The sequence below is a fragment of the Rhinopithecus roxellana genome, chromosome 2 (assembly GCF_007565055.1).
Source record: "Rhinopithecus roxellana isolate Shanxi Qingling chromosome 2, ASM756505v1, whole genome shotgun sequence".
NCBI classification, from domain to species: Eukaryota; Metazoa; Chordata; class Mammalia; order Primates; family Cercopithecidae; genus Rhinopithecus; species Rhinopithecus roxellana.
This window is the reverse complement of record NC_044550.1, coordinates 80807463-80823012: the sequence shown is the minus strand read 5'-3', so window position 1 is coordinate 80823012 and position 15550 is coordinate 80807463. Positions and strand designations below refer to the sequence as shown.

Here is a 15550-nt window from a genome sequence, read left to right as displayed (position 1 = left end):
AATTACCCAGTCTCAGGCAGTTCTTTATAGCAGCATGAGAATAAACTAATATAATGACTGACTAATTGGAAAAGTTCAAATATTTTCTTATGACCAATACAATTTGCTAGAGCGATTAGAAGATCACACCTCAAAAATATTCAGTACATTCATGCTGTTTTTCCAAACATTTAACTTGTTCAAAAGTCATTCCACCTTCTGACTGATAAACTTCTATTCAACTTCTTATGCACATGCATTTCCAATTGCATCATTTTCAACCTCACTACTTTTAAAATGGAAATTAAAACAACAGAAAATTTATTTATTCATTATCTATGAAACCTACAAAGGGGTATTTTTTAAGATAATATCCAATATGCTAAGGCTGCAGTAAATTCTTATTGTTGTTATGGTAATGTAACTTGGCGCAATCTTTTAGAAGGAAATTTGCATATATATTCCAGCACCTCCAAGATATTCATAGAAACTAAAACTCTAACAAGTATTAAAAGCAGAGCAGGCAGACATATGTTGTTATATACTGGTTGTTTCTTCCTATATCACATACTCCCACACACACTCATCTGAACTTCTTTATTATATAAGACTGATACATTTTTCCCTATTACTTATACCAGCAACTACAAGAAAATTGAATCTACAGACAAGCTGAAAATAAAGTTACTTTTATAAAACCATGTTAAACATTTCGATGGGTCAAATAGAATGAAATGAAATTAATAACTGCTGCTGAAAATATAAAGAAAAAGTGACTAAAAGCAAAATGGCCTTGAAGGAAAACTTTGAAAGAGATGTATAGCAAGACCTCAGCTTTTGCCTGTATTGTCCTACCATGTGAAGATTGATTAAAGCAATGCTTCATAAACAAAGTTTTATGGCAGATAGAGGGGACTCTATGGTGCACATATTGGCCCCAGGCAAGAAAACATCATCTGGAGAGATCTATTCTCCTCAGATACTATGAAATTTTTAGTGATTTTTTCTACAAACTTCAAGTGTGAAGAAAAAGGGGCAATAGTGTGTTTATATACCAAGTACTTGAGACTGCTTGCTGGAGGCAATCACAGTTCTTATAAAAAGAGCTGTTTGCAGTTTAACTGTAAGGAGAGAAGTGGCAGTTATTTTACTTCAGTTGTTTGTGTTAAACACTAAGGAAAGTGTCATGAGCCTGTAAGAAGCCAAAGCAATTGAATAAAATGTAAAAATCACAGTCCATTCCTGCAACAGTTCCTCATTTATTTCTAACAAAATAGCTCCTATCAATCTCAAACTCACCATTAACACCTCTTACCTAATAAAAAGGATAACATAATAAATCACTTGTAAATACCAAACAATAGCAGAGCAATTAAAAACAGATAAGTGAAAATGGTAATTTAAATATTTCTTAAAGAAATTTAAAATGTCTACAGAAGATTTGAGAAATCTTCTGTACCAGAGACTTGAGAAAATATTTACAAATTCCATCTATTTGAAATCTGCTTAAATGAAGAAAGACAATGAAGAAAAGTATAGAATAAACAATAATCTACTCTGAGATTTAAGAAACAACCCAACCTCATACAAGAAACTCTGCAGAATATCTGCTTTGGGCCAAAAAGAAAGAAGGTACTGGAGAGTTGACAGAGAATTCCTACCTGAGGGCACGAAACAGAGCTACAAAAAGAAAGTAGAGGAAATTAGAAGGATCCCACTACTGACTTTTATTTTTCCAGTCCAAAACATCAATAATGCCAAGATTGAACAGCCCCCATCTAGAAGAATAAATGTGTGTTAATAGTCAGAAAAATTATGGAAATGAAGAACAATGAGTGGGAACTTCTTCAGCCAGGAATTATAATATAGAGTTATATTAAGCATTAATTAAAAGAACATTCTGGGTAAAGAAACATATATTCAGATAAGTGAAATATAACAGAATTCATTTGTAAATTCAAATACATGTAATAATTTAGTGTCATGAAGAAAGCAGCTTTCAAATCAATATAAAAAGACAGATTGTTCACTGTATTCAGAAAACTTGTCAGACAGGAAGAAAAAAATGGATCTCTACTACTCATTCTTTACAACACAAAACATTTCACATAATTAAGGTTAAGCTACTAAAACAAAAACAAGAAAGCACTAAAAGAAAATATGAATAGAGTATTTTAGTATTAGTAATTAAAAACTCCCTTGGCAGACACAGAAATTCCAAATAAATATAGTAAGTCTAATTTTACTTGAGGGGAAAATAGGAATGGAGGATGTTGTTGATACTTAGTGGCTTGGGTTTTAATGTAACAATCAATCAATCAATGTACCGTAACTTTACTAAAAGTCACTTACTGTTTAAAAGTAAATTCTTTAAAACATAAATAAAAAAGTTGAAAGTAAGGGATGGAAAAAAGGATGTCTGAGGAAAATACCAACTGAAATAAAGCTAGTGACTTCCTTTGATGCTGGCGGTATTCTTTATCTTGATCTGGGTGGTGGGTACATGGCTGTATACATTAGAAAAAAATTGTCAAACTCTGTTCTTAAGATCAGTGCCTTACATGCTCTTTATTGTATGGGTATCATATGTCAATAAATAGGTAAAGAGGCTGTAAAAATACAAAAATTTCTTGTAGCTATATTAATATCAAATAAACTAGATGATAGATAAGCATTTTCAAAGACAAAGAGGCCACTACGTAATGACAAAAAGGAACCATCTTGGAAGTAATGTCAGAGGCATTTGAACCAGAGTGCCTCCATCTTGGATAGAGGCTTGGAAAAATAAGGCTGAGACCTGCTGGACTGCATTCCCAGGCAGTAAGGCATTCTAAGTCACAAGATGAGATAGGAGGTTGGCACAAGATACAGGTTATAAAGACCTTGCTGATAAAAGAAGTTGCAGTAAAGAAGCTGGCCAAAGCCCAGCAAACCAAGATGGTGATCTGACCTCTGGTTGTCCTAACTGCTACACTCCCAAGAGCACCATGACAGTTTACAAATGCCATGGCAATGTCCAGAAGTTACTCTATATTGTCTAAAAAGGGGAGGCATGAATAATCCACCCCTTGTTTAACATGTTGAAACAGGAGAATTCCCTGACCCCCGACTCACAGGACGTGCAACAGGGGTGTGGCTTGAGCCACCATGAGCTCAAACCCCTTACGGGAGGGAGAGCATGCAGATAGGCAGGTACAGGACCTGGGGAAAGTGCTTTTGGGCTCCAGCCCCATGGTAGCATCTAAGGGTGGGTGCCTGCAACTCCCAAAGCCCCAGTGCACATGTTACAGTGCCTCTTCACTCTGCTGTCCACAGATGGCTTTAGTATTAATCAACTCAGCGACCTCTTGGTATCCAGGTCCTTCTCCAGTGTCCAGGAAGAATCAGGTGACACACAGACTTGAAGGATGATGAATGCGGTGGTTTTATTGAGTGGTGGAGGTGGCTCTCATTGGGATGGATGGAGAGCTGGAAAGGGGATGGAGTGGGAAGATGATCTTCTCCTGGAGTTTGGCTGTCCCACGGCCTGTCTCCTCTCTGACTGTCCCCAGCTGAGCTCCTCTTGACATTTAGACGTTCCTTCTCTTCTCTCCTTCTCTGCTGCACCACTCTTCTGCTCCTCTGATCTTCTGCTCATGGAGCCTGACATTTACGGTTTACATGGGTATAGGATGGGGGGTGTGGTGGGCCAAAAGGCTACATTAAGGTGTGAAAACAGGAATGCCTGTTCACATTTAAGGCCATGGATTTCCAAGCTTGAGAGTGGTGTCTTTGCCAGGGAACTACCCTCTTCTACCCAATATTTGCTTGCCTCCTGTTCATATCAAGAAATAATATCATAATCAAGAAATAATCATAAAAACAGGCAACCAGTAACCCTCAGGGCTTCCCTGCCTATGGAGTAGCCATTCTTTATCCTTTACCTTCTTAATAAGCTTGCTTTCACTTTACTTTATGGACTCACCCTTTCTTTCTTGTGCAAGATCCAAGAATCCTCTTTTGGGGTCTGGATTGGGCCCCTTCCAGTAGCAATAACAGTTCAGAACATGGATTAGTTTAATAAATAGCCTAAAAAATAAAGTAACACAAAGAGAAAACTTCAAAACATTCAGTAATTGACTTAGAAAGACTAAAAGCTAATTAACTTAACATGAACTCAAGATGTTAGAAAAAGAACAAGAAGAATAACCCCCCCAAAAAAGTAGAGAAGAGGCATAATAAAAAGCAGAAATCATTAAAATTGAAAATGAAGTGAAGTGAGCTGCCTGTATGGGAAGCTGCTGGAGGGCAGATGGAACAACAGGAGCCAGATTTACCCTCCTGCAGGAAATGACAACAAGCAAACAAACAAAAGGTATGACAAAAAATGAATTTCAGACACTGGACATCAGTAGCACAGAAGAGTGACCGCCAAGAGAGAGGAAACAACCAAAACGGAGGTGAGCTCCATTGACCAGCTCACAGCCTGGAGGATTCCCAGGCCCCACTGTAGGGTCTCTCTGAGATGAGGAGGCAGAGCTGAGGCTAAGGAAAGCCTGACGGTTTGAGTTTGCAAGTCAGAGAACCCAAGAGGAAAATGTTGCACAAAGAACTCTAGAAATTTGCAGAGGGCTCCCCTGAAGTCTTTGGCTGAGGTCTAATCAGCACATAGATGTGAGAAAACAAGCCATATATTTCAAAACTTCTTTAATATCATAACGACCAATGAAAAACTCTTGATCTTATTCTGGGTCTTAATTTTCTCTTTTATACTATAAGGGGTGCAGGAGAGAGTGATGTTAGGCGTCATTTAGCACTAAAGTGCTCTGACCTTTCTACAACCTAACCCTTTCATTGGATCCTTTTTTTGTCCTTTTGGGGAATATACATGAATAGTTTTTGTTCTTGACTCAGGTAAAAGAAAAAGGAACTCAGGCTGTTTCAAGATGGCTTTCATTGTAATGCTGCAGCTCTTCCATCTTACATGAGTAATTCTGGATAACATCAAACCTTCCAATCATGACAGAAAAGTGAGGCTTGGCAGAGCCTTAGCAAAGTTTTCTTTCTCCTGGAATCAAAAGAATTTAAAGTCAAGAGCAAACAGTACAAAGAAAAGGCAAAGTAAATGTAGATACCATTTTCAATGACTTAACTTTTCTTTCAGCCTGCTTTTTACTTGGAGCAATAAGCCCTGAGGTCTCAGTCAGACTTCCTTCTAACTATTTTCTAGAAATGTAAGAAGGTTCAGGAAAAAGGGAGAAATTTTAGATGATAAAATATTAACTCATTTATCTAATTCTTTTATTACTGTCATTAGTGACAAAGGTGAGAATCTCAAGTATACATAAGAATATGGATAAACCACAAATCGGTCTTACTTAATTGCCCTGACTGATTTTCAGCCTGTTCTAGAAGTGACTATCAAAAAAAAAAAAAAAAAAAAAAAAAAAAAAAGCTGTACATGTAGATACAATATTTTACAGACTAACACTTTAAAATTGCTGTGAACATAGAGGACAAACAAAATTTTGAAGGCACTTATAAAGCAAGTTAACTTTGATAATGTCCTATAATATTTTTATATTTTTAATATCACCCCCAAGTCAAAGAATGTTAAATGAAACAAGAAAGCCAGTGGAATTTCCACCTTCCTGACCATGCTGATATTACTATTTATATCCAACTGTTCTTGGGTCAGTGTTGAAAAAAAAAAAAAAAACAGAACTGCCTTTAAAGAATACATAGAGTCAAATCTGCTTTAGAGAGGTCATCTTTAAGTAATCAGTCCTGTGACGTCTTTGCAGCATGAATGGGGCCGTAGAAGGGGAGAGAGATGGATTGCAAGAACTGAAGGCTGCTTAACTCAGCTCAGGATCTGTGAGGAGGCAGTAAGAATTACTCTCTTCTGGGTGTTGGGTGGTAGGAGTTAGCACTTTTAGAGAGCTCCCCATTGTCACTACTCAAGCTTGCAGCCAGCTCTGATCAGAGATACCAGCCCACTCCTCAAGGCAGGCTTTACCTAAATCTTTTCATGCTAGGAGCCCATCGTTAGCAATGAAAACCTCTCCCACAAGTGAGTTGCCATTGACACATGTGTTTTCTACATAGCAGGCCAATGTTGTTTATAGACCCTTATGAATTTAACCCAATATGACAATGTAAGAGGTCACTAAACAAACCTTGGTTTCTTTTCCAGAGCCACTTATCTCACCTGTTTTGCCCACCTCTGTTCCACACACCCCATCCCACCCCAATTCAAAGAAAGCTTCATTTTCACTTTGCTTTACTAACCTGCTATTCCCTATTTATTCATATACCTGGTTTCTTCTTTGTTTGTCTTAGTGCTTCCCTGCTGCACCTTCCTTACCTCATTTAACTACACTGGGCCACTGTTTACACTGTATTTTTAATTGCCTGTTTCATTTGTCAGTCTCCCCACCTTAACAGTTTCAAACTCAGGGACTAACTCATCCTGCTCACCATGGTGTTCATTGCACCTCGCATAGTAACTGACATACAGTGGGCATTTATAAACACTCACTGTGTGACTGAATGAATAAGTAAATTAACTAATTAACTGATTAATGCTCTAGTAAGATCTTGTGAAAGATTTACGTTAGTTCCTAAAGCAAAGCTTGCAATTACATGGTAAAAATGACATTATCGTTGTTATTACTATTATTACTACTGCCATGATAAGCACAACTGGAAAAGCAATAGATGAGCATAGACATTACTCATATAGATAATCCATATGAAAAATCCAAAGAAATTCAAAATTATCTTCCTCAGAAATATTTTCCCCCAGATATCTATCTACTTGCTATCCCCCAGATTTCATGAGGTTTCCCTCATGTCCTTCACATTTACTCCCAAAATGTTTTCAGAGAAGGTCCCTTGATTATCTTTTAAAAAAAGCAATCTTACCTCCTGCCTCCCAGATGCGCGCGCGCGCACACACACACACACACACACACACACACACATCCCAGTAATGAACATAGTGCTACTGGCTGGAAGTTCACTACTGTCAGCCCTCTCTGGGAATTGCCCTCAACAGAGGAAAGTCATGTCACCAAGGTCACAGAACCCTTCCAAGGGGACAATTTGCATCCAATTTCTGGTCATTGTAGGAATATAAAGGCCTGGCCTCCATACCCAAGTCAAGGCAATTGGAAGGCCCATCCCTGCTTTCCAGTTCCCCATGGAGTTGGCAGAGGTCCAACTGTGCCTGCTTCAGAGCCCATCTTCTCTCTCTACCCAACCCTGCTTCCTTCCTCAGAAGACTTTGAATGAAATTCCTGCACTTCAGTCATATCTCAGATTCTGCTGCCTGCGCATCTGACCTAGAGAACTTTTACTTTATTCTGCTCTATTGTTTCTCCATAGCAGTTACTACATTTATTGCTCTATCACATATTCACATATCAGATATTCATTATTGACCTATTATATATTCATTTGCTACTGTATTATTGACCCTCTCCCTCCTCCCATTAGATTGTAAGCTCCAGTGGGGCAGGAATTTTGTTTTACTTGCTGCTGTAACTACAGGACTTGGAACACTGAAAGCACTGTATAGATTTTCATGATAAATATCAAGTAAATGAAAGTTGGGACTTGCAAACTTATAGCCTGTTTACACTGCTGTTCCTGAACCCCAGGTTTTACTGTCTGCCAAAAATCCAAAGTACCTACACTGGTATCCATTAATTAAGATCAGATGAGAAATTAAGAATATTCAAAGGGATTTGCCCTAGCATAATTAGGACTACAGCAGCAAGAGTTAACATTTTCAGGGGAACAACTTCTGTCACATTTCTTTAATCTATATAACTTCGATTATAATAGTCATCTTCAGAATAATGATGGCTAGCATTAGCATAGAGTGCTCTGGGTCACAAAGCTTTGCACATATTATTTCATTTAGTTTGATGCTGATGAAACCATGTAAAGGACATAGAATTGTTATGCTAGTTGTACTAACGAGGAGACTAAAGCTCTGAGAGCTTAAATGACTTTTTCAATGACACAGCTGGTAAATGAGTTCCATCCAAGTCTACTGACTCCAGAACTACTGTTCTGTCCCTCAGCACATCACCCTAATAATTCCCTGGAGAGTGACTCCACAAAACTAAAGCTCTTCTACAATACTGATCAGAAAAGCAAAATGGGGGCACCTCAGCGACCCAACAAAAAGACATCCTGTATGTAGCTTATTTAAATTTATTCCAAATAATATATTTACTTATGCAACATTCATGAGAATTCTGTGTTGTTTTGGTTTCATTTGTGGGATTTTTGCATATATATTTGCAATTGAGAATGAATACCATAGATCTTCTGAATAAAGGACACTTCTTATCTGTTACTTATATAATATCTCTGAACATTCATCAACTCTTTGCTATTCTGTTAAAGATGTATACTGACTCACCTATGATAATAGAGTTACTTTTGATTTTGTCAATGACTTTTATTCTCTTTTATATATTTCAAAGGTAAAAATATTAAAAATTCATATAAAGAAAAACAAAGAAAATAAAATATAGCATTCTTATAGACATCACATTATCACATTGTATTTGTATATATTCTTCCAACACTCTCTGTCTTTCTCTCAATATAATACATATTGTTTTATAAATTTATTGGTTTTTAATTATTTTATGTTCTGATGGTATATAAATGCTATCTTGTCATTTGAACATCTAGAAATCAATTAAAATTTTCAAAAATTTTTTGGTAAGTTTTCATCAACAATATAATTACATTGTATATATACAATGTGATTGTCCTCAGCAAATAAATAAATAAAAACCTAAGGCTTACACATTAAAAATAAAAATACTCCTTTTGCACACCTGATTTCTGTTTATTAAGGCACAAGAGAAGGTCCAAAACGTTTATGTTTTGTGATGGCCTGTCTTAGTCTGACTGGGCTGCCATAATTAACAAATACCACAGATATTTTTTTTTTTTACAATCATCATATATTTATTTTACTATTAGAAGGTGGTATTCAAAATGTTATCAAAACCAAATACATACCTCATACATACAGGCATACCGAAAAGCATATGTTATAGTTCCTGAACTTAAGGAGTTTGTTTGCTAATTGTAAGGACAAGTCTTCATATATGGCATAAAGAACACTTTAGGATGCATATAGATAAGTATTAAATTGTATCTTAACAAAAATAAGATAGGGGGCGGAGCAAGATGGCTGAATAGGAACAGCTCCAGTCTCCAACTCCCAGCGCGAGCGACATAGAAGACCGGTGATTTCTGCATTTTCAATTGAGGTACTGGGGTCACCTCACTAGGGAGTGCCGGACAATCGGTGCTGGTCAGTTGCTACAGCCCAACCAGCGAGAGCTGAAGCAGGGCGAGGCATCGCCTCACCTGGGAAGCGCAAGGGGGAAGGGAATCCCTTTTCCTAGCCAGGGGAACTGAGACACACAACACCTGGAAAATCGGGTAACTCCCACCCCAATACTGCGCTTTAAGCAAATGGGCAAACCAGGAGAATATATCCCACACGTGGCCGGGAGGGTCCCACGCCCACGAAGCCTCCCTCATTACTAACACAACAGTCTGCGATGTAACTGCAAGGCAGCAGCCAGGCTGGGGAAGGGGTGCCCACCATTGCTGAAGCTTAAGTAGGTAAACAAAGCCGTTGGGAAGCTCGAACTGGGTGGAGCTCACAGCAGCTCAAGGAAACCTGCCTGTCTCTGTAGACTCCACCTCTGGGGACAGGGCACAGTTAACAACAGCAACAACAAAAGCAGCATAAACCTTTGCAGACACAAACGACTCTGTCTGACACCTTTGAAGAGAGCAGTGGATCTCCCAACACGGAGGTTGAGATCTGAGAACGGACAGACTGCCTGCTCAAGTGGGTCCCTGACCCCTGAGTAGCCTCACTGGGAGACATCCCCCACTAGGGGCTGTCTGACACTCCACACCTCACAGGGTGGAGTACACCCCTGAAAGGAAGCTTCCAAAGTAAGAATCAGAAAGGTACACTCGCTGTTCAGCAATATTCTATCTTCTGCAACCTCTGCTGCTGATACCCAGGCAAACAGGGTCTGGAGTGAACCTCAAGCAATCTCCAACAGACCTATAGCTGAGGGTCCTGACTGTCAGAAGGAAAACTGTCAAACAGGAAGGACACTTATACCAAAACCCCATCAGTACGTCACCATCATCAAAGACCAGAGACAGATAAAACCACAAAGATGGGGAAAAAGCAGGGCAGAAAACCTGGAAATTCAAAAAATAAGAGCGCATCTCCCTCTGCAAAGGAGCGCAGCCCATCGCCAGCAATGGATCGAAGCTGGTCAGAGAATGACTTTGACGAGATGAGAGAAGAAGGCTTCAGTCCATCAAACTTCTCAGAGCTAAAGGAGGAATTACGTACCCAGCACAAAGAAACTCAAAACCTTGAAAAAAGAGTGGAAGAATTGACAGCTAGACTAATTAATGCAGAAAAGGTCATAAACGAAATGACAGAGATGAAAACCATGACATGAGAAATACGTGACAAATGCACAAGCTTCAGTAACCGACTCAATCAACTGGAAGAAAGAGTATCAGCGATTGAGGATCAAATGAAGGAAATGAAGCGAGAAGAGAAACCAAAAGAAAAAAGAAGAAAAAGAAATGAACAAAGCCTACAAGAAGTATGGGATTATGTAAAAAGACCAAATCTATGTCTGATTGGGGTGCCTGAAAGTGAGGGGGAAAATGGAACCAAGTTGGAAAACACTCTTCAGGATATCATCCAGGAGAACTTCCCCAACCTAGTAGGGCAGGCCAACATTCAAATTCAGGAAATACAGAGAATGCCACAAAGATACTCCTCCAGAAGAGCAACTCCAAGACACATAATTGCCAGATTCACCAAAGTTGAAATGAAGGAAAGAATCTTAAGGGCAGCCAGAGAGAAAGGTCGGGTTACCCACAAAGGGAAGCCCATCAGACTAACAGCAGATCTCTCGGCAGAAACTCTACAAGCCAGAAGAGAGTGGGGGCCAATATTCAACGTTCTTAAAGAAAAGAATTTTAAACCCAGAATTTCATATCCAGGCAAAATCAGTTTCATAAGTGAAGGAGAAAGAAAATCCTTTACAGATAAGCAAATGCTTAGAGATTTTGTCACCACCAGGCCTGCCTTACAAGAGACCCTGAAGGAAGCCCTAAACATGGAAAGGAACAACCGGTACCAGCCATTGCAAAAACATGCCAAAATGTAAAGACCATCGAGGCTAGGAAGAAACTGCATAATCTAACAAGCAAAATAACCAGTTAATATCATAATGGCCAGATCAAGGTCACACATGACAATATTAACCTTAAATGTAAATGGACTAAATGCTCCAATTAAAAGACACAGACTGGCAAACTGGATAAAGAGTCAAGACCAATCAGTCTGCTGTATTCAGGAGACCCAAATCGCATGCAGAGACATACATAGGCTCAAAATAAAGGGATGGAGGAAGATCTACCAAGCAAATGGAGAACAAAAAAAAGCAGGGGTTGCAATCCTAGTCTCTGATAAAACAGACTTTAAACCATCAAAGATCAAAAGAGACAAAGAAGGACATTACATAATGGTAAAGGGATCAATTCAACAGGAAGAGCTAACTATCCTAAATATATATGCACCCAATACAGGAGCACCCAGATTCATAAAGCAAGTCCTTAGAGACTTACAAAGAGACTTAGACTCCCATACAATAATAATGGGAGACTTCAACACTCCACTGTCAACATTAGACAGATCAACGAGACAGAAAGTTAACAAGGATATCCAGGAATTAAACTCATCTCTGCATCAAGCGGACCTAATAGACATCTATAGAACTCTCCACCCCAAATCAACAGAATATACATTCTTCTCAGCACCACATCGCACTTATTCCAAAATTGACCACATAATTGGAAGTAAAGCCCTCCTCAGCAAATGTAAAAGAACAGAAATTATAACAAACTGTCTCTCAGACCACAGTGCAATCAAACTAGAACTCAGGACTAAGAAACTCAATCAAAACCGCTCAACTACATGGAAACTGAACAACCTGCTCCTGAATGACTACAGGGTACATAATGAAATGAAGGCAGAAATAAAGATGTTCTTTGAAACCAATGAGAACAAAGATACAACATACCAGAATCTCTGGGACACATTTAAAGCAGTGTGTAGAGGGAAATTTATAGCACTAAATGCCCACAAGAGAAAGCAGGAAAGATCTAAAATTGACACTCTAACATCACAATTAAAAGAACTAGAATGGCAAGAGCAAACACATTCAAAAGCTAGCAGAAGGCAAGAAATAACTAACATCAGAGTAGAACTGAAGGAGCTAGAGACACAAAAAACCCTCCAAAAAATCAATGAATCCAGGAGTTGGTTTTTTGAAAAGATCAACAAAATTGACAGACCACTAGCAAGACTAATAAAGAAGAAAAGAGAGAGGAATCAAATAGACGCAATAAAAAATGATAAAGGGGATATCACCACCAACCCCACAGAAATACAAACTACCATCAGAGAATACTATAAACACCTCTACGCAAATCAACTAGAAAATCTAGAAGAAATGGATAATTTCCTGGACACTTACACTCTTCCAAGACTAAACCAGGAAGAAGTTGAATCCCTGAATAGACCAATAACAGGCTCTGAAATTGAGGCAATTATAAATAGCCTACCAACCAAAAAAAGTCCAGGACCAGATGGATTCACAGCTGAATTCTACCAGAGGTACAAGGAGGAGCTGGTACCATTCCTTCTGAAACTATTCCAATCAATAGAAAAAGAGGGAATCCTCCCTAACTCATTTTATGAGGCCAACATCATCCTGATACCAAAGCCTGGCAGAGACACAACAAAAAAAGAGAATTTTAGACCAATATCCCAGATGAACATCGATGCAAAAATCCTCAATAAAATACTGGCAAACCGGATTCAGCAGCACATCAAAAAGCTTATCCACCATGATTCAGTGGGCTTCATCCCTGGGATGCAAGGCTGGTTCAACATTCGCAAATCAATAAACGTAATCCAGCATATAAACAGAACCAAAGACAAGAACCACATGATTATCTCAATAGATGCAGAAAAGGCTTTTGACAAAATTCAACAGCCCTTCATGCTAAAAACGCTCAACAAACTCGGTATTGATGGAATGTACCTCAAAATAATAAGAGCTGTTTATGACAAACCCACAGCCAATATCATACTGAATGTGCAAAAACTGGAAAAATTCCCTTTGAAAACTGGCACGAGACAGGGATGCCCTCTCTCACCACTCCTATTCAACATAGTGTTGGAAGTTCTGGCTAGGGCAATCAGGCAAGAGAAAGAAATCAAGGGTATTCAGTTAGGAAAAGAAGAAGTCAAATTGTCCCTGTTTGCAGATGACATGATTGTATATTTAGAAAACCCCATTGTCTCAGCCCAAAATCTCCTTAAGCTGATAAGCAACTTCAGCAAAGTCTCAGGATACAAAATTAATGTGCAAAAATCACAAGCATTCTTATACACCAGTAACAGACAAACAGAGAGCCAAATCATGAATGAACTTCCATTCACAATTGCTTCAAAGAGAATAAAATACCTAGGAATCCAACTTACAAGGGATGTCAAGGACTTCTTCAAGGAGAACTACAAACCACTGATCAGTGAAATCAAACAGGACACAAACAAATGGAAGAACATACCATGCTCATGGATAGGAAGAATCAATATCGTGAAAATGCCCATACTGCCCAAGGTTATTTATAGATTCAATGCCATCCCCATCAAGCTACCAATGAGTTTCTTCACAGAATTGGAAAAAACGGCTTTAAAGTTCATATGGAGCCAAAAAAGAGCCCGCATTGCCAAGACAATCCTAAGTCAAAAGGACAAAGCTGGAGGCATCACGCTACCTGACTTCAAACTATACTACAAGGCTACAGTAACCAAAACAGCATGGTACTGGTACCAAAACAGAGATATAGACCAATGGAACAGAACAGAGCTCTCAGAAATAATACCACACATCTACAGCCATCTGATCTTTGACAAACCTGAGAGAAACAAGAAATGGGGAAAGGATTCCCTATTTAATAAATGGTGCTGGGAAAATTGGCTAGCCATAAGTAGAAAGCTGAAACTGGATCCTTTCCTTACTCCTTATACGAAGATTAATTCAAGATGGATTAGAGACTTAAATGTTAGACCTAATACCATAAAAACCCTAGAAGAAAACCTAGGTAATACCATTCAGGACATAGGCATGGGCAAGGACTTCATGTCTAAAACACCAAAAGCAATGGCAGCAAAAGCCAAAATTGACAAATGGGATCTAATTAAACTAAAGAGCTTCTGCACAGCAAAAGAAACTACCATCAGAGTGAACAGGCAACCTACAGAATGGGAGAAAATTTTTGCAATCTACTCATCCAACAAAGGGCTAATATCCAGAATCTACAAAGAACTCAAACAAATACACAAGAAAAAAACACAACCCCATCAAAAAGTGGGCAAAGGATATGAACAGACACTTCTCAAAAGAAGACATTCGTACAGCCAACAGACACATGAAAAAATGCTCATCATCACTGGCCATCAGAGAAATGCAAATCAAAACCACAATGAGATACCATCTCACACCAGTTAGAATGGCAGTCATTAAAAAGTCAGGAAACAACAGGTGTTGGAGAGGATGTGGAGAAATAGGAACACTTTTACACTGTTGGTGGGATTGTAAACTAGTTCAACCATTATGGAAAAGAGTATGGCAATTCCTCAAGGATCTAGAACTAGATGTACCATATGACCCAGCCATCCCACTACTGGGTATATACCCAAAGGATTATAAATCATGCTGCTATAAAGACACATGCACACGTATGTTCATTGTGGCACTATTCACAGTAGCAAAGACTTGGAATCAACCCAAATGTCCATCAGTGACAGACTGGATTAAGAAAATGTGGCACATATACACCATGAAATACTATGCAGCCATAAAAAAGGATGAGTTTGTGTCCTTTGTAGGGACATGGACGCAGCTGGAAACCATCATTCTTAGCAAACTATCACAAGAACAGAAAACCAAACACCGCATGTTCTCACTCATAGGTGGGAACTGAACAATGAGATCACTTGGACTCGGGAAGGGGAACATCACACACCCGGGCCTATCACGGGGATGGGGGAGGGGGGAGGGATTGCATTGGGAGTTATACCTGATATTAATGATGAATTGATGGGTGCTGACGAGTTGATGGATGCAGCACACCAACATGGCACAAGTATACATATGTAACAAACCTGCACGTTATGCACATGTACCCTAGAACTTAAAGTATAATAATAAAAAAAATAAAAAATAAAATAAAAATAACTGAAAAAATAAAAAACAATAATAAATTCTGTGGCTGCTCAGGCCAGGAGCTCAAGGAGCATGTAAGAATATGAGGAGGATTAATGGGAAAAGCATGCCTTGCATTGGACTTCTAACAATTTGAATATACATCACAGTTAAACTCTCAGAAAGTATTCTGATATGTTTTTATTCATGGCTACTATGAGAAG

At 38.7% G+C, this 15550-nt stretch overlaps 1 long non-coding RNA gene across 1 annotated transcript in view; it reads right to left on the bottom strand.

Moving 5' to 3' along the window:
• Window positions 1-3942: 3942 nt before the first annotated feature.
• The window catches only part of LOC115895263, a 34429-nt gene continuing 22821 nt past the window's right edge, over window positions 3943-15550 (bottom strand). Inside the window, exon 5 of the long non-coding RNA XR_004055473.1 lies at window positions 3943-4047. This is a non-coding gene — a long non-coding RNA (uncharacterized LOC115895263). The remainder of the gene's footprint in view (window positions 4048-15550) is intronic.